This window comes from Balaenoptera physalus (genome assembly GCF_965194825.1).
Source record: "Balaenoptera physalus genome assembly, chromosome: 1".
NCBI lineage: Eukaryota > Metazoa > Chordata > Mammalia > Artiodactyla > Balaenopteridae > Balaenoptera > Balaenoptera physalus.
This window is the reverse complement of record NC_138882.1, coordinates 46,454,331-46,473,626: the sequence shown is the minus strand read 5'-3', so window position 1 is coordinate 46,473,626 and position 19,296 is coordinate 46,454,331. Positions and strand designations below refer to the sequence as shown.

Below are 19,296 nucleotides of genomic sequence, written 5' to 3'. Positions count from 1 at the left end.
TTATGTTTTGAAAGCATACCTTTCTTGAAGCCACTCAAGAGAGCTAGTGTTATGAAATAAAACTTCTTAGAGTTTTTTCATAACATCTAGAAGCTGACTGGTGGGGTCAGGGTGATTGACGTCAGTCAATCCAATATCACCACTTCTTCTGAACTCGGTTCAGCCTCAGTTCAAGGACTCAGTCCCCTTGCAGATGGAGGAGGCTATGTAACTAGTTTTGGCCAATGACATGTGATCAGAGATCTGTTTCCTTCCCAAGCTAAGGCTGTGAAAAGTTCATAGGGATTCTTTACTCACTTTTTTCCTCTGCCACAGAGACTCAGTTGCTGTGCTCTGGGTGATACAGCTACAAGATGGTGAGCCCTCTGTCAATCTGAAGCCCTCTGTCAATCCTGGAGTGACTGAAATAGAATGAGTCTGATTCACATGAAGCATGAGCAAGCAATAAACTTCTGTTGTGTTAAGGCATGGAGATTTGTTACTATACCATAACACAGCCTTTCCTGATTAAGGTAGTCAGGGAAGGCCCGTAATACTCTCAGTCCAAGTTTCTGAGTAAGAGATAAAATAGCTAATATGAGTTCCATTAATTTGTCAGTAGTGTCTTTCATATTAAGGATGCTAGCCTGAGGTCTAGCTTTTTAATCACATTTAATCCAGATATCCCATAAGTTTTCCATCAATTGTCCCGTTAATTTTTTTAAAGTACCATATTTAACTTTTATCCATAAAGTTCCTGTGCTTTTTACAAATGATCACTTTCCTCAACATCAATTGAATTTCTTAACCTAACCACACATTATTTTCATAAGCATTTTCACTAGAGCAAAACGTTCTGAATTATGAGCAGCATTAATTGAACGACATGTGCAGTTGTGAACAAAGAAGGGAGATGCTTCTGCAACTGCCCTGTCTCTAGAAAGTGGACCTTGTAGAAGCAGAAGCATTCCTAATTATTTTGATTTTTTTTTTTTTCCACATTGGAAAAAGACCTTAACCTTGAAGGGCTGGTAGAATCTGAGAATTGTCATTTCTTATTTAAAGCTTTAGGAAGTTAGTGACAGTTTTGAAGTCACTGTCTTTGTTCTTGTTTACCTTAATGGATTGTTAGGTAGGGCACACAGTGTGTTGTGTTTAATATTTTAATGCCTGTCTTCTTTCTTTCTACCTATCCAAAGCTAACACTCACAGTCCTACTCGACTCCGAGCTCCTCAGGAAATCTCCCCTGAACACACCAGCTGGAACGGTTCCTTTGCTTTTCCAAAATCTTATGTAAATTCATAACATTTATTTGGCATTGCTTGTAGAGAGTTTTACAGAATTCAAAAGCTGGAAAGGACCTAAGAATCATTCAACACAATCCTCTCATTTTGCAAATGAGGAAAGTAAAGTCCAGAGCAATTATATAATTTAGTTAAGTCACATAGTTAGAGACACATTGGAGGCTATAAACCTAGTTCGCCCAATTCCCAGTGCAGTCCATTCCTTCGTGCCACAAGTGCCTTCACATTAACTATCTGGTAGCGTTGGTTACCTTTTCCAGAGAACACCAATAGTATATCTTGAGGTCAGGGAACTCTTTCACTTTGTTACTTCAGTTTGTAGCTTAATTTATACGCATTTTATATACTCTTTGGTAGACTAACTGGTTGTGTTTTAGGGAGTCCCAGGCGAGAGCAGGAGTCCGAACCCGATCCCCAGCAGCCGGCCAGGGAGGCTTAATGGGGGTCGCAGGTAGGGTCAGGAGACCTCAAGGAGAGAGAACGCCGAGAACGAAGCGCCGCCGTCGTCATCCGGGCATTGCCCGGGGGCTCCGTCGCCCCGCGGAGGGCGCCGGGGGGCGGGGCCGGGCGGCCCGGGGCGGGGCGGCGGCTCGGGCCCTCCTGGCAGCACGCGGCGGCGCCCCCTCCCCTCGCGCCACGGGCCTCCTGGCGCTGTGCACGTCCCCGTCCCGCGCCTCCGCCCCCTCGCCCACTCGCTCCTTCCCGCCCTCCCCGCCGCGCCGGCCGAGCCGGCTTCCCCTCGATCTCTCATGAATATTGAGCGGCCCCTGTTGTATTTCCCGAGCTCCATTGCGGAAGCCGAGGCTCGCCATATTGTGCGGCGGCGCCGGCAGCCGCGGCGCCTTGTACCTGAGTCTCGCTCCGGCCGCGGCTAGCGGAGCCCCGGATTGGGGCAGGAGCCGGTGAGCGGGGCGGGCGGGGAGGCGAGGGGCGCGGAAGCGGCGGGCTCGGCCGCGTGTTAGCTCGGCGTGGCTGCGGGCGGCTGACGGCCGCCCCGGGGTCGGGGGGGGTGTGTTCGCGGGGGTGTGAGGGGAGATGGCGCCGCCACCCCCGGCCGCTCTCGGGGCGGGGATGGCGGGGGAGGCGGCTTCTCATTGTTCCCGTTTCTTCGAGGGTCTTGGCGGGGGTGGGGAGTCCGGCTTGGGGAGGACCCCGTGGGCGAATCTCGGGGATTCCTTCCTTCGTGTGAACCGCTCGTTCCTCTGCGCGGAGGCCGGGGCTGCGGTGCGGCCCCCTCGCCTCCCGGGGCGGGGGCCCCAGCCTCTCCACGTCCGCTCTCCGGGGGCGAACCGCGTGGAATGCAGGATTTTCCTCCCCGGGCTTCCCCCTCGCAGCCGGGGGTGTGTGTCCGCACTGTGGAGGGTGAGGCAGGGGCGCTTTGTGCAAATAGCCCGCTTTCCCCCGGGGTGCTGGAGTCCGGGTTCGAGCGTAGAGGCGGTCCTCGTCGTCGGGGTTCCCTGTAGGCTGCGGGGAGACCCCTCCTGGTTAAAACATTCCTGGACTGCCGCTTGCCTGCTCGGGAGTATCTGTTGCTGCTTTCTAAAACCGCGAGGTTGCCCCGGAGGAGTCGTGGGGGGAGGGGGTGTCTTGGTTTGTTTCTGATGGAAGCTTCGCGTTTTGAACCCAGTCGTGTACGCTGAGGTCTTTGGTACCGAGTGTTGCCGGGGAGCCCTCGTCCTGGTTGTCAGGATCATTTCCCTCCTACAGACGTTGCCTCCCTGCTCCCAGAGATACTGTTAGTAAAAATTGGTCTCTAAAACTTTGAGGTTCATTCCGATTATTTGGCCCCTAAGACCAATTATAGGCTTACCTCCTTGAATCTTTTTTGGATAACTATTACCTGTCAGAAGTTTTAGAGAATGTGTACCTTTACGTGGTAAAATGGTTTGAAAATGTCAGGTTTCTCGAAGGTGTGTAAAGATACTTGTTTGCTGTGAAAAGGGTAGCTTTGCATTCGGTATTTTAGTAATATGGTTTATTTCTTTTAAAAAGTAAAAAAATTGAGACATGGTTTCATTGTTTTAGACTGAGAATTATGTTTAAAACTAATGTATGTGTGATTTGCATCACATAGTCTACTTTTGGTAGTTCCAAGATGATCAGCTGGAATACTTAGTGTAATTGGCAGATAATCTACTTTCCTCACTTGCATTAGAGTGTAGTTGTTGAATATTTTAATAACTTAGATTGGTGTTAGAGCTTGGTTTTAAAGTGAGTGTTTCATCCTTTGATTTATAAAGCATTTAAATGGCAGCAATATGACTCTTGGTTATTCCTTTTTTCCCCTAAAATTTCTACTTGTCACAATCAACAGGTATCTTTTAAAATCTTGTTTGTACATTTAACGTGATTTTTAGTAAAATAATGGGTAGTTATATAAGACTCCATTTTCCAAGGCTAGCACAGCAAATATGGCCCCTTACTTTTTCTAAGGATTGGAGATAATTTCCTTCAGGTACCATTGTGGAATACACATTTGAGGTAAATTACAGTAGTTGTGAGAGTGAAATGGAGAATTTATGAAGGAAAACTGCCTGAGTAGGCTAGTCCGCTTGAGTATTAGAAAAATATGCTGATGGTCCTCAAATGTGCTGCATAGAAAGATTTTAAATTAGAACCATTAACATAATGTAGACAATGCAGACATTCAGCAGACTACGAATTTTGAGTTTTTTCCTCTGCCTGTGTGGAACACTCAGACTGCTAGCTCCCAGGTTTGTGTGGATAGAAATATGGAGCAGGTCAGCAAACATCTTTGGAATTTCATTTGTCTATTACTGACCTTCAGCATGTGGTGTCAGGTCTGTCTCTTTAATTTGATTTATTCGTGATTTGTGTTTATATTATGCAGTCTTTGGAGTAAAGGTGATATATGTCTAATGAATAATATATAACCAGATGTTTCAGTGACAGTTTCATTTCTATACATTAGCACAGAAGCATAATTCCTTCTAGCAAGAAAAGTGAGTTAACATTAAAATGCACTTTATTAAAATTATGGCAGCGTTTCTGGTGTGACTTAAAGCACTTCACACCTTTGTATCAACTCATTTGTTAAATCTGGGGAAACTAGACAGCGTATCCCAGTTTGCAGTTTTTTTTTTAATAGTAATCTTTTATTTATTTATTTATTTATTTATTTATTTATTTATTTTTGACTGCGTTGGGTCTTCGTTTCTGTGCGAGGGCTTTCTCTAGTTGCAGCAAGCGGGGGCCACTCTTCATCGCAGTGCGCGGGCCTCTTCACTATTGCGGCCTCTCTTGTTGCGGAGCACAGGCTCCAGACGCGCAGGCTCAGTAGTTGTGGCTCACGGGCCTAGTTGCTCCACAGCATGTGGGATCTTCCCAGACCAGGGCTTGAACCCGTGTCCCCTGCATTAGCAGGCTGATTCTCAACCACTGCGCCACCAGGGAAGCCCCTGCAGTTTTTAAAAGGGGAAAAATACTGTGAGATTATGTACAGTCTGACGGCATACAGATCTACACTTGATTTTTAATTAATGTTTGTTACGCATGGTGTGGAAGACAGACATTGTTGTCAGACATTAGTTATTTAATTTCCTGATGTTTTTCATTTCTTTGGAATCTTTCAAGATATCAATAAGTTATTATAGTAACTTATTGAGTGTTTATTTGCATTTAAGTGAGTAGATGCCCATATAGTTTGGGTACAAAGGTACAGTAAAATTTACCCTGTCCATTCTCTGTAGATCCAGATATCCTGTCTATTCCATCCCCCCACCCCCGACTTTCACTTTTTCTACCTAATGTGTCAGACGGGTCCTCTGCTGTCTCTTGTAAGGTGTATAGCTTGGTTGATTTTACATGGATATACTGACTGTGGTAATGGGACTTTTGGCAGTTAAGTAGCAACTGGTATTAGTATGTCCATGGGCAGGAGCTAGGTGATGAGTCCCCGAATTATGCTAAGGGAGTAGGTGGCCCACTCTCCACTTTTATGCTTTGTGGAGGAACCCCAGTGGAACTGGCATGGACTTTTAACTTTAAAATTTTTTTCACTTCTGTTTTGTCTTATGGATGTTAGGCAGCCGAAGTGGACTAATATGTCTGGGTCTAGTGATACCTTTTCTTGGATGCTCAGGAACTATTTACATATGTTGCTAAGAATTCTGAGAAAGATTCTCATTGTTTGAATTTGCCTTCTCTCTATGTGTCTGCCATTTTGTCATAATTTTAAAAAAATCTATTAAGTACAATAATGAAAAATTATTTTTGAAATTAACCTCAGATTAAATTGTCTAATGAGGGCGTCTTATTAAATGAAGTAACAAACCATAACATTTGAACAAAGCATTTTGGTCATTTGTTTTCAGCAGTTGTGTTGATTTGGGGCTCTCCTGCAAGAGGGATTTCTTTTTGTTCCTATGCTGTAGCGTGTAGTTGTAGTTTATGAAAAAGTTAGATTCTAACGTCAGTGCGTAAAATGAAAAACACATGTAGTAAGAAATTATGCTTGAAAATCCCTTAGGATAGGAAAACATACCAATAAGTTCAGTTCAGCTTTAGTGTTGGAATAGATTGTTGTTTCTTTTGTTGAACACTAGATGAAGTAGTCAGCCTGCAGTATGGGCTGTGTTGAACACAGCAAAAAAAAAAAGTCTTTAAATATAAGAATCACATTCAGTGTGGCGTCATGCTCATACCAGGAGAGGCTTGTGGGAACTGAGACCCCTGAGGAACAGCAGACCAGCTCCACTATCTCCCATTTTCTCTAGGATACATGTGCTCTAGTGAGAGGACGTGGGGGTGTGCTTGGAATAGCCGGAACTGTGTAAATATTTCTCGTTTCCTCTCTTTTTTTTCCTTTGCAAGCTGGATAGTTTAAATCACAAAAGTTATATGATTTTTTTGTTGCAATTTAACAGACACAAATTTAAAGGGTTTGGTGTTTTTCTTTCTAAAATATATTTTACCTGTAACTCCAAAGTTACTTTGCTTTTCCCTTCAGTAAAGAAGCAAGGTATCTCAGAGGAGAGCAGCTAGAATCACTGTGATTAACAATGTATTAGTGTCCAACAGAGAAAACAAACTTCAATAGGAATTTGAACAGAGGGGATTTAATATAGGGAGATGGTTAGACGAGTGTTAAGAGCAAAAAGAGAACGTTATAGTAATCAGTTAAAGAGCTCAGAGAAGAGGTTCTACTGGCCTGGTTCTGAACTTTTGAGGTCAGCCTTGTTGAGCTGCTGATTAGTTCTGGGGGATACTGAAAGAAGCTGGAGGCTGGAACCAATTGCTGCTGCCAGTAACTGGAAGGAAGTCCCCTCACCTGTCTTCCTGCTTTCCCATCTCCATTCATTACCTCCATTGGCAAAGCCTAACAGGGAGCCCCCTGGCAGAAGAGTTGGTGAAATACAGTTGCACAGTCTCAGCCTAAGCACCACAAAGAAGTCTAGAGTGGTGGTTTTGGAGTTGAGAGACAGGGAGTAAATTACCTGCACAAGTAGTATAGATTAAAATAATTTAAATAGGGAATCCTGTCCTTACCTTGCCTGTTCAAAAAACATTTATTGATTATCTTCTGTGTGCCAGACCTTCTGCTAGGGATTAGGGATAGAAAAATGAAGCGAATAGGGTCTCTTATTCAATTGAATAAGCAGAGATGACAAACTACCATACAGGTGTTAAATGCAGTAACAGATAAGTGATACGCTTTGGGAACCCAAAGGACATAGCAACCTACTTGCCTCTTTTCTTCCCAGCTAAACCTAATGACTACTGTTTTTATTTGGTATCTTGATCAAATCCAACTTCATTCTGTTTGACTGCTGTCCTATGAAAGCTGTTTCTCTGAGATGCCTCAGATTTATCATGCAGTTACTGTCATTAGTTAAGCATTTCTCTGTGCTTTATTTTTCTAGATTATAAAGACCATCATTTTCTCTGCACCTATAGCCTAGCCTAGTACTTCACACATAGAAAATGTTTGAGGAATATTTATTTTTGCAGTGGATAATGGGAATTAAAGTATTGCTCATTACCTTTGTAGACATTGTTTCCTCCTTCCAAGGTCATTAGAAAATAGTTTGGCTAGAGTGTTATGATTTTACAGATGTGAGAATTGAAAGATTTAAATAATTGGTTAATATAAACTATATAGTACTAGTAACTGATCTACAAATAGGACTTTGGATTTCTGATGTGTTATATTCCAGATCCAGCAGTTTTGGCAGGGATTTCGTTTGATGGCTAAATAAAACCTTCTTCTACTTCTCATTTTAGAGCCTAATGTTCTAAAATCTCAAATTATTTTGGGGTGGGGGGAGGAAGAAAAGAAGCCCCTCATTTTATTTCCTAAAAATTAAAACATCATGCAGTTTCTGTTTACATTGTTCTTTTTAGTTGTCTACTGTTTTCTTTTTTTCTACTCACTGTGTAGATTACACTACCTCTGTTAGCTATTGTAAAATGTGCAAATCTGCATACTTCATTTCGACTTCCTTTTTAGAAGAGTGTTCTGCGTGTTTCCCCCACCATACACAGACTATGTTGATTTAACTTAAAACCAACTGGTTTTTCACTTATAAAAAGATGTATGCCTCCATGCCAGTAATTGCATTAAATCCTCACTATTTACACTATTTACTGTATAAAGTCTAATTCAGTCTGGGACGGCTGTCTGTATAGAGTCTAATTCAGTCTGGGACGGCTGTCTGTATAGAGTCTAATTCAGTCTGGGACGGCTGTCTGTATAGAGTCTAATTCAGTCTGGGACGGCTGTCTTGGTATCCAGCCAAATGTTTTGTAGAAGGCTTTCCTGTATTACAGAAGGGGTAGTGTTGTGTATAGTAGAAGGAGCTTCAGAATTGAAGGCAGGAGACTTGGTTTCTAGGTCTGGTTCCACTACTAGCAAGTTTCTTGGCCTTTCTGTTTTCTTTTCTATAAAAAAAAAAAAAAATAGCACACTCGTTGACCTTCCAGGTTATTTGTAAAGGTTTAAGAGGTAACATAAAGAGTATTGTGAATATAAGAGGGTGTATTTGAAGAAAGAGAGAGGGACAGATTGATCTGTTGCATGGATCTTGAGAGAGAGAAAGACAGAGATTGCTCTATGGCATAGCTGTGTGTCTCCTTTCAAGTTTTTGAGTCTCCATGTTTAAAAGAAGATTTTTAGGGTGAAATGGGGTATGGGAGGAGTTGTGGATGTCCTATAACCCTACTTTTCCCAAGTCTGGTCAATAGTGTAGTATTCCCAATCTCCTTAAATAATTGTCTGTTAAGGTTGATGTGCTTCATTAATTTTCTTTCACCAGGGCTAAATATCTTATGTCGTGAGACAATACCCCAAATTTATACACTTAGGCACAAAACTACCACTTTGCAGATTGTTTAAATGACAAGGGCCTAAGGGAGTAGAAGAAGTAGATGCCGTTACTATTTTGACTGGAAATTTCCTATTTTGGTTTTGTTTTATTTATGTTGTTTTATAATACCAATTACAGAAAATCTCTGTGCTTTTATTTATTTTTTATTTTTTTGGTTACGTCAGGTCTGAGTTGCAGCACGCGGGCTCCTTAGTTGTGGCATGTGAACCCTTAGTAGCTGCATGCATGTGGGATCTAGTTCTCTGACCAGGGATCAAACCTGGATCCCCTGCATTGGGAGCTTGGAGTCTTAACCACTGCACCACCAGGGAAGTCCCTCTCTGTGCTTTTAAAAAGACACATAGCAAGATTAGAAATTATACCTGTTGTTTAGTTTTTTTTTTATTAACACCTTTATTGGAGTATAATTGTTTTACAATGGTGTGTTAGTTTCTGCTGTATAACAAAGTGAACCAGCTATACATACACATATATCCTCATATCTCCTCCCTGTTGTGCCTCCCTCCCACCGTCCCTATCCCCCCCACTATGTGGACACAAAGCACGGAGCTGATCTTCCTGTGCTATGTGGCTGCGTCCCACTAGCTGTTGATTTTACCTTTGTAGTGTGTAAATGTCCATGCCACTCTCTCACTTCGTCCCAGCTTACTCTTCCCCCTCCCCATGGCCTCAAGTCCATTCTCTAGGTCTGCGTCTTTATTGCTGTCTTGCCCCTAGGTTCTTCAGAACCGTTTTTTTTTTTTTGAAGATTCCATATATATGTGTTAGCATATGGTATTTGTTTTTCTCTTTCTGGCTTCACCCTGTACGACAGTCTCTAGGTCCATCCACCTCACTGCAAATAACTCAATTTCGTTTCCTTTTCTGTTGTTTAGCTTTAATGAATTTAATTTCTTATCCTTGATCTTAAAAGTTTTTTTTTGTTTGTTTCTTTGTGGGTAAATAAGAATTTTTTTTGAATTTTATTTTATTTTTTTATATAGCAGGTTCTTATTAGTTATCCATTTTATACATATTAGTGTATATATGTCAGTCCCAATCTCCCAGTTCATCACACCACCACCACCACCATCACGCCCCGCCACTTTTCCCACTTGGTGTCCATACATTTGTTCTCCACATCTGTGTCTCCATTTCTGCCCTGCAAATCAGTTCATCTGTACCAGTTTTCTAGGTTCCACATATATGCGTTAATATACAATATTTGTTTTTCTCTTTCTGACTTACTTCACTCTGTATGACAGTCTCTAGATCCATCCACGCCTCTACAAATGACCCAATTTCGTTCATTTTTATGGCTGAGTCATATTCCATTGTATATATGTACCACATCTTCTTTATCCGTTGGTCTGTCGACAGACATTTAGGTTGCTTCCATGACCTGGCTACTGTAAATAGTGCTGCAGTGAACATTGGGATGCATGTGTCTTTTTGAATTATGGTTTTCTCTGTATATACCCAGTAGTGGGATTGCTGGGTCCTATGGTAATTCTATTTTTAGTTTTTTAAGGAAGCTCCATACGGTTCTCCATAGTGGCTGTATCAATTTACATTCCCACCAACAGTGCAAGAGGGTTCCCTTTTCTCCACACCCTCTTCAGCATTTGTTGTTTGTAGATTTTGTGATCATGCCCATTCCAACTGGTGTGAGGTGATACCTCATTGTAGTTTTGATTTGCATTTCTCTAACAATTAGTGATGAGCAGCTTTTCATGTGCTTCTTGGCCATCTGTATGTCTTCTTTGGAGAAATGTCTATTTAGGTCTTCTGCCCATTTTTTGATTGGGTTGTTTGTTTTTTAATATTGAGCTCCATGAGCTGTTTATATATTTTGGAGATTAATCCTTTGTCCGTTGATTGGTTTGTGAATATTTTCTCCCATTTTGAGGGTTGTCTTTTCGTCTTGTTTGTAGTTTCCTTTGCTTTGCAAAAGCTTTTAAGTTTCATTAGGTCCCATTTATTTATTTTTAATTACATTATTCTAAGAGCTGGATCAAAAAAAATCTTGCAGTGATTTATGTCAAAGAGTGTTCTTCCTATGTTTTCCTCTAAGAGTTTTATGCTGTCCAGTCTTACATTTAGGTCTCTAATCCGTTTTGAGGTTTTTTTTGTGTATGGTGTTAAGGAGTGTTCTAATTTCATTCTTTTACATGTAGCTGTCCAGTTTTCCCAACACCACTTATTGAAGAGACTGTCTTTTCTCCATTGTATATCCTTGCCTCTTTTGTCATAGATTAGTTGACTATAGGTGCGTGGGTTTATCTCTGGGCTTTCTGTCATTTTCCATTGATCTATATCTGTGGTTTTGTGCCAGTACCATACTGTCTTGATTACTGTAGCTTTGTAGTATAGTCTGAAGTCAGGGAGCTCTGTTTCCTCCAGCTCCGTTTTTTCCCTCAAGACTGCTTTGGCTATTCAGGGTCTTTTGGGTCTCCATACAAATCTTAAGATTTTTTTTTTCTAGTTCCGTAAGAACTGCCATTGGTAATTTGATAGGGATTGCATTGAATCTGTAAATTGCTTTGGATAGTATAGTCATTTTTGCAATATTGATTCTTCCAATCCAAGAACATGGTATATCTCTCCATCTGTTTTTGTATCATCTTTAATTTCTTTCATCAGTGTCTTATAGTTTTCTGCATACAGGTCTTTTGTCTCCCTAGGTAGGTTTAATTCCTAAGTATTTTATTCTTTTTGTTGCAGTGGTAAACGGGAGTGTTTCCTTAATTTCTCTTTCAGATTTTTCATCATTAGTGTATAAGAATGCAAGAGATTTGTGTGCATTAATTTTGTATCCTGCAACTTTACCAAATTCATTGATTAGCTCTAGTACTTTTCTGGTGGCATTTTTAGGATTCTCTATGTATAGTATCATTTCATCTGCAAACAGTGACAGTTCTACTTCATCTTTTCCAATTTGTATTCCTTTTATTTCTTTTTCTTCTCTGATTGCCGTGGCTAGGACTTCCAAAACTATGTTGAATAATAGTGGCGAGAGAGGACATCCTTGTCTTTTTCCTTATCTTAGAGGAAATGCTTTCAGTTTTTCACCATTGAGAATGATGTTTGCTGTGGGTTTGTTGTATATGGCCTTTATTATGTTGAGGTAGGTTCCCTCTATGCCCACTTTCTGGAGAGTTTTTATCATACATGGGTGTTGAATTTTGACAAAAGCTTTTTCTGCATCTGTTGAGATGATCATGTTTTTTATTCTTCAACTTGTTTATATGGTGTATTACACTGATTTGCATATATTGAAGAATCCTTGCATCCCTGGGATAAATCCCACTTGATCATGGTGTATGATCCTTTTAATGTGTTGTTAGATTATGTTTGCTAGTATTTTGTTGAGGATTTTTGCGTCTATATTCATGAGTGTTATTGGTCTGTAATTTTCTTTTTTTGTAGTATCTTTGTCTGGTTTTGGTATCAGGGTGATGGTGGCCTCATAGAATGAGTTTGGGAGTGTTCCTTCTGCTGCAATTTTCTGGAAGAGTTTGAGAAGGATGGGTGTTAGCTCTTCTCTAAATGTTTGATAGAATTCACCTGTGAAGCCATCTGGTTCTGGACTTTTGTTTGTTGGAAGATTTTTAATCACAGTTTCCGTACTTGTGATTGGTCTGTGCGTATTTTCCATTTCTTCCAGGTTGTCCATTTTATTGTCATAGAGTTGCTTGTAGTAGTCTCTTAGGATGGTTTGTATTTCTGCAGTGTCTGTTGTAACTTCTCCTTTTTCATTTCTAATTTTATTGATTTGAGTCCTCTCCCTCTTTTTCTTGATGAATCTGGCAATGGTTTATCAATTTTGTTTATCTTCTCAAAGAAGCACCTTTTAGCTTTACTGATCTTTGCTATTGTTTTCTTTGTTTCTATTTCATTTATTTCTGCTCTGATCTTTATGATTTCTTTCCTTCTGCTAACTTTGGGTTTTGTTTGTTCTTCTTTCTCTAGTTCCTTTAGGTGTAAGGTTAGATTGTTTATTTGAGATTTTTTTTGTTTCTTGAGGTAGACTTGTATAGCTATAAACTTCCCTCTTAGAACTGCTTTTGCTGCATCCCATAGGTTTTGGATCGTCGTGTTTTTATTGTCATTTGTCTCTAGGTGTTTTTTGATTTCCTCTTTGATTACTTCAGTGATCTCTTGGTTATTTAGTAATGTATTGTTTAGCCTCCATGTGTTTGTATGTTTTACGTTTTTTTCCCTGTAATTGATTTCTAATCTCATAGTGTTGTGGTCAGAAAAGATGCTTGATACCATTTCAGTTTTCTTAAATTTACTGCGGCTTGATTTGTGACCCAAGATGTGATCTATCCTGGAGAATGTTCTGTGCACACTTGAGAAGAAAGTGTAATCTGCTGTTTTTGGATGGAATGTCCTATAAATATCAATTAAATCTATCTGGTCTATTGTGTCATTTAAAGCTTGTGTTTCCTTATTTATTTTCATTTTGGATGATCTGTCCATTGGTGTAAGTGAGGTGTTAAAGTCCCCCACTATTATTGTGTTACTGTCGATTTCCTCTTTTATAGCTGTTAGCAGTTGCCTTATGTATTGAGGTGCTCCTATGTTGAGTGCATATGTATTTATAATTGTTATATCTTTTTCCTGGATTGATCCCTTGATCATTATGTAGTGTCCTTCCTTGTCTCTTGTAACATTCTTTATTTTAAAGTCTGTTTTATCTGATATGAGTATTGCTACTCCAGCTTTCTTTTGATTTCCATTTGCATGGAATATCTTTTTCCATCCCTTCACTTTCAGTCTGTATGTGTCCCTAGGTCTGAAGTGGGTCTCTTGTAGAGAGCATATAGATGGGTCTTGTTTTTGTATCCATTCAGCGAGCCTGTGTTTTTTGGTTGGAGCATTTAATCCATTCACATTTAAGGTTATTATCGATATGTATGTTCCTGTGATCATTTTCTGAATTGTTTTGGATTTGTTTTTGTAGGTCCTTTTTTTCTCTTGTGTTTCCTACTTAGAGAAGATCCTTTGGCATTTGTTGTAGAGCTGGTTTGGTGGTGCTGAATTCTCTTAGCTTTTGTTTGTCTGTAAAGCTTTTGATTTCTCCATCTAATCTGAATGAGATTCTTGCCAGGTAGAGTAATCTTGGTTGTAGGTTTTTCCCTTTCATCACTTTAAATATGTCATGCCATTCCCTTCTGGCTTGTAGAGTTTCTGCTGAGAAATCAGCTGTTAACATTATGGGAGTTCCATTGTATGTTATTTGTTGTTTTCCCTTATTGCTTTCAATAATTTGTCTTTGTCTTTAATTTTTGCCAATTTGATTATTATGTGTCTCGGTGTGTTTCTCTTTGGGTGTATCCTCCCTGGGACTCTCTGCACTTCCTGGACTTGGGTGGCTATTTCCTTTCCAATGTTAGGGAAGTTTTCAACTATAATCTCTTCAAATACTTTCTTGGGTCCTTTCTCTCTCTCTCTTCTCCTTCTGGGACCCCTATAATGAGAATGTTGTTGCGTTTAATGTTGTCCCAGAGGTCTCTTAGGCTGTCTTCAGTTCTTTTAATTGTTTTTTCTTTATTCTGTTCTGTGGCAGTGAATTCCACCAGTCTGTCTTCCAGGTCACTTATCCGTTCTTCTTCCTCAGTTATTCTGCTATTGATTCCTTCTAGTGTATATTTCATTTCCGTTATTGTACTGTTCATCTCTGTTTGTTTGTTCTTTCATTTTTCTCACTGTTTGTTCTTTAATTCTTCTAAGTCTTTGTTACACATTTCTTGCATCTTCTCGATCTTTACCTGCATTCTTTTTCCGAAGTTTTGGATCATCTTCACTATCATTATTCTGAATTCTTTTCCTGGAAGGTTGCCTATTTCCACTTCATTTAGTTGGTTTTCTGGGATTTTATCTTGTTTCTTTATCTTGTACATAGCCTTCTGCCTTTTCATCTTGTCTGTATTTCTGTGAATGTGGTTTTTGTTCCACAGGCTGCAGGATTGTAGTTCTTCTTGCTTCTGCTGCCTGCTCTCTGGTGGCTGAGGCTATCTAAGAGGCTTGTGTGAGCTTCCTGATGGGAGGGACTGGTTTTGGGTAGAGCTGTGTGTTGCTCTGGTGGGCAGAGCTCAGTAAAACTTTAATCCTCTTGTTTGCTGATGGGTGGGGCTGGGTTCACTCCCTGTTGGTTGTTTGGCCTGAGGTGACCCAACACTGGAGCTTACCCGGCTCTTTGTTGGGTCTAATGGCGGACTCTGAGAAGGCTCACATCACAGAGTACTTCCCAGAACTTCTGCTGCCAGTGTCCTTGTTCTCACGGTGAGAAACAGCCACCCCCCGCCTCTGCAGGAGACCCTCCAACACTAGCAGGTAGGTCTGGTTCAGTCTCTCCTGGGGTCACTGCTCCTTCCCCTGGGTCCCAATGTGCACACTACTTTGTGTGTGCCCTACACGAGTGGAGTCTCTGTTTCCCCCAGTCCTTTCAAAGTCCTGGTATCCAATCCCGATAGCTTTCGAATCTCATTCTTTAGGAATTCCTCCTCCCGTTGCCGGATCCCCAGGTTGGGGAGCCTGACGTGGGGCTCAGAACCTTCACTCCAGTGGGTGGACTTCTGTGGTATCAGTGTTCTCCAGTTTGTGAGTCACCCACCCAGCAGTTATGGGATTTGATTTTATTGTGATTGCACCCATCCTACCATGTTATTGTGGCTTCTCCTTTGTCTTTGGATGTGGGGTATCTTTTTTGGTGAGTTCCAGTGTCTTCCTGTCAATGATTGTTCAGTTAGTTGTGATTCCGGTGCTCTCGCAGTGAGAGCATGTCCTTCTACTCCACTATATTCAGTATCGATCTTAAAACTTTTAATTGACATATTTGTAAAGAAAACATGCCTTATAGAATTAGTGGAAAGATGCTTTTTTATTTTGTCAGGTACTGTCCTCTAGGAATGTTTCCTTTTGTGATTGTAAAGTAATGGAAGCATGTTAAAGGCTCTCAAATATTGATAGTTGAATTTTGTCTAAAATACTAAGACTAAATTTCTCCATTCTTAATGTTATTATTATCGGTTATGTTTGTATTCAGATGTGGGTCTCATCTATCAGTTTGAGTTAACCAGTCATAATTTATCAGTTTAGTGTCCTGAAATAGTTTTTTTTCCCAAGAAGTCTCTATAACTTTTGAAAATCTAATGTTACAGTTTTGTATAATTTAAATAACATGATTATTAATTCCAATTTATTTTATTCTGAAACCTTTGAGTATCAAGGATACTAGAATGATTGATTTAGGAGAATTAAGACAATACAGTTGTGCCAGTGAGAAAAAAACAGTTTCACAGAGTAAAGAAGCTGTCATTCACTTCTTAAATGGATTGTTTTTAGTTTTAATCCCTATGTGCAAAATAGTGCTTAGTCCTTTCCAAAGTAATTAAGAGCTAAGAATGGGAAAAAAATCCATAAATTAAGTTGTCTTTTTAATCAAGTATAACAACTTTCAGTTGTCACTTTATTAATTAAAATTTTTTTTAATGGAGAATTTAAGAAATGGAAAAAATCATGCTTTCAATACTCAGTTTTAATTGCTCTTAAATTTTGATTTATTTCCCTTTGGAAATAAATTTTAGCCTTTGGCTTTTGTTTTGTTTAAAATATAGTTTTAACTATCTTTTGTATGTAAACCTAAATTTATGTTTATTTTTAAATCTAACTTTAGATATCACTAACATTTTCTATGCCATAACCAATTTTGTAACATTTTTGATGATTGCATAATATTTCAAGTGGATGTACCATAGTATATTTGTACACTTCCTTGTGGTTGGATTCTAAGGTTCCTTTTAGCTTTATATTTATGTTGATGGTAGGGAAGTACAACATTCATTGTGGCAACCAGATGGAAGTAATTAACAAGTAGTACCTATTGTCTTCATAACTATCTTTGCAAGAATAAACCTGTGTTTTTCTTTAATTGAAGTATAGTTGATATACAATGTTGTGTTAATTTCTGCTGTACAGCAAAGTGATTCAGTTATATATATACATACGTTCTTTTTTATATTCTTTTCCATTATGGTTTATCACAGGATACTGAATATAGTTAGTAGGACCTTGTTGTTTATCCATTCTATATATACTAGTTTCCATCTGCTGACCCCAACTCCCAATCCTTCCCTCCCTCACTCCCCTCCCCCTTGGCAACCACAAGTCTGTTCTCTATGTCTGTGAGTCTGTTTCTGTTTGATAGCTAGGTTCAGTTGTGTCACATTTTAGATTCCACATTTAAGTGATATCATATGGTATTTGTCTTTCTGACTTTACTTCGTATGATAGTCTCTAGGTCTATCCATGTTGCTGCAAATGGCATTATTTCATTCTTTTTTATCTCTGAGTAGTATTCCACTGTATATATATACCACATCTGCTTTACCCATTTATCTGTTACAGACACTTAGCTTGCTTCCATGTTTTGGCTATTGTAAATAATGCTGCTGTGAACATTGGGGTGCATGTATCTTTTCGAATTATAGTTTTGTCTGGATATGTGCCCAGGAGTGGGATTGCTGGATCATATGGCAACTCTATTTTTTTAGTTTTTTGAGGAATCTCCATACTGTTCTCCATAGTGGCTGTACCAGCTTACATTCCCACCAACAGTGTGTAGGAGGGTTCCTTTTTCTCCATATCCTCTCCAGCATTTGTTATTTGTAGACTTTATGATGGCCCTTCTGACTGGTGTGAGGTAGTGTCTCACTGTAGTTTTGATTTGCATTTCTCTAATAATTAGCCGTGTTGAGCATCTTTTCGTGTGCCTGTTGGCCATCTGTCTGTCTTCTTTGGAGAAATATGTCTATAGGTCTTCTGCCCATTTTTCAATTGAATTGTTTGTTTTTTTGTTGTTGAGTTGTATGAGCTGTTTCTATATTTTGGAAATTAATCCCTTGGCAGTCGCATCATTTGCAAATATTTTCTTCTACTCCATAGGTTGTCTTTTAGTTTTGTTTATGGTTTCTTTTCCTGTACAAAAATTTGTAAGTTTGATTGGGTCCCATTCGTTTATTTTTGCTTAAAATAAACCTATCTTTTTTTTTTTAATTTTTTTTTTAAATTAATTAATTTATTTTTTTATTTTATGGCTGTGTTGGGTCTTCGTTTCTGTGCGAGGGCTTTCTCTAGTTGTGGCAAGCGGGGGCCACTCTTCATCACGGTGCGCGGGCCTCTCACTATCACGGCCTCTCTTGTTGCGGAGCACAGGCTCCAGATGCGCAGGCTCAGTAATTGTGGCTCACGGGCCCAGTTGCTCCGTGGCATGTGGGATCTTCCCAGACCAGGGCTCCAACCCGTGTCCCCTGCATTGGCAGGCGGATTCTCAACCACTGCGCCACCAGGGAAGCCCAATAAACCTATCTTTGATGGCGGTGGCTTGTTGTGCAGTACAGCTGAAGAAAACTGAGAAGCAATTAGAGAAGGTAGCCTCCGTTTCCCTGTTTAAGATTTGGAATTCTTTTTTAGACAGTGTGTAGCAAGTGTTTTTGGGCTTCAGTCCAAGGATCTCTTAAGGATCCATGAGTAGTCTGGAATTTTGCTTGTGTGTTCTTTTGTATTTTTTATTTTTGTATTCTGCACCCCACTCCCCGGAGATGAGAGTTCCTAGCTTTTATCAGATTCTCAAGGGGCATATAGACTCAGAAAAGTTAAGGGCCATGGACTAAAAGGATTTTGTTTAAAAAGTGGAGGTAGAGGGAAAACTATATTTAAAAAGTGCCTGAAAACAGTGAAACAGTGTCTGTTGTATCAAATTAGTGTTAGTTTTCCTTTCTGTTTATTGTTCAGTAACATTGAATCAGTTTTCCTTAGGAGAGAATGGGTTTTGCTGCTTTCGCTACTTAAATTCTTCTTTATTGTAGTATTATTATGGTTTTCTCTTTTTAACATTGGTTATTTGAAGAACTCACATTAAGATTTTCAAAGTCTAATTGCTAATAAGTAACTTTGCCCTAATAGACATATACATATATCTATATATTTTTAATATATACATATTTAAATATCTTTTTAAATTGCTAACCAGGAACTCTGCCGTAATGGACATTAAAAATATATATACACACACACACACACATATATATCACCTAAAACATGCTCATTTTACAGATAAAGAGAACAAGAGGTATATATCGACTTGCTCAGTCATGTTGATTTCTAGTATATGAGCTATGCCAGATTTTTGCTGCTTTCATGAATCTAGAGATTATGCTAATCTTTATATTTATTAGAGCTATAAGACATCTTTCTATCCTTAAAGTTTCTGGTTTCTTTTTTCTTCTTCTAAGACCCCGTCCTTTGAAACTGCAGGAGCTGCTTTTTGCCAGTTTTAAACTTTTTTTGATGCAAGTTGCAGAAACCAGGAGATAGGGGCAGAAGAGAAATCAGTTTACCTTTTGAAATTGTATCAAGAGCCCAAAATGAGAATTGAGGTCTCCTGAATCCCAGTCTGGCTGCTACTGTTTTCCATAACAGTTGCTTTTCTGCAAAAGAAAATCTACCCTAAGTAAAGGGACACCAGAAACACATTCTTTACTTCTCCAATCTTATCTATCGTTTTAAAACTGTTAAAATCTGTGCTTGTTGTATTTTGGTAATAATAGTAATAGGAGTTGAAAAATGGAGGGAAACCCCCTCTACAAACTCCAGCAACTCCACGTTATCTTCTAAAATA

General features: G+C 39.6%; 1 protein-coding gene and 1 pseudogene across 10 annotated transcripts in view; both read left to right on the top strand.

Annotated features, from left to right (window-relative positions):
* The window catches only part of LOC309666366 (reactive oxygen species modulator 1 pseudogene), a 263,646-nt pseudogene that overhangs the window by 79,970 nt on the left and 164,380 nt on the right, over nt 1–19,296 (top strand). The gene's annotated exons all lie outside the window — the stretch shown is intronic.
* Nucleotides 314–19,296, top strand: part of RNF2 (ring finger protein 2) — a 96,792-nt gene continuing 77,809 nt past the window's right edge. For 2 of the 9 annotated variants that reach the window (XR_014266948.1, XM_082473388.1), the window contains exon 1: nt 315–2,186. The gene's annotated coding sequence lies outside the window, so the exon portion shown is untranslated. Of the gene's footprint in view, nt 2,187–14,836; nt 14,952–19,296 lie in introns of those variants that run through there. The other 7 variants (XM_082473385.1, XM_082473382.1, XM_082473386.1 and 4 more) reach the window with 6 other exon arrangements.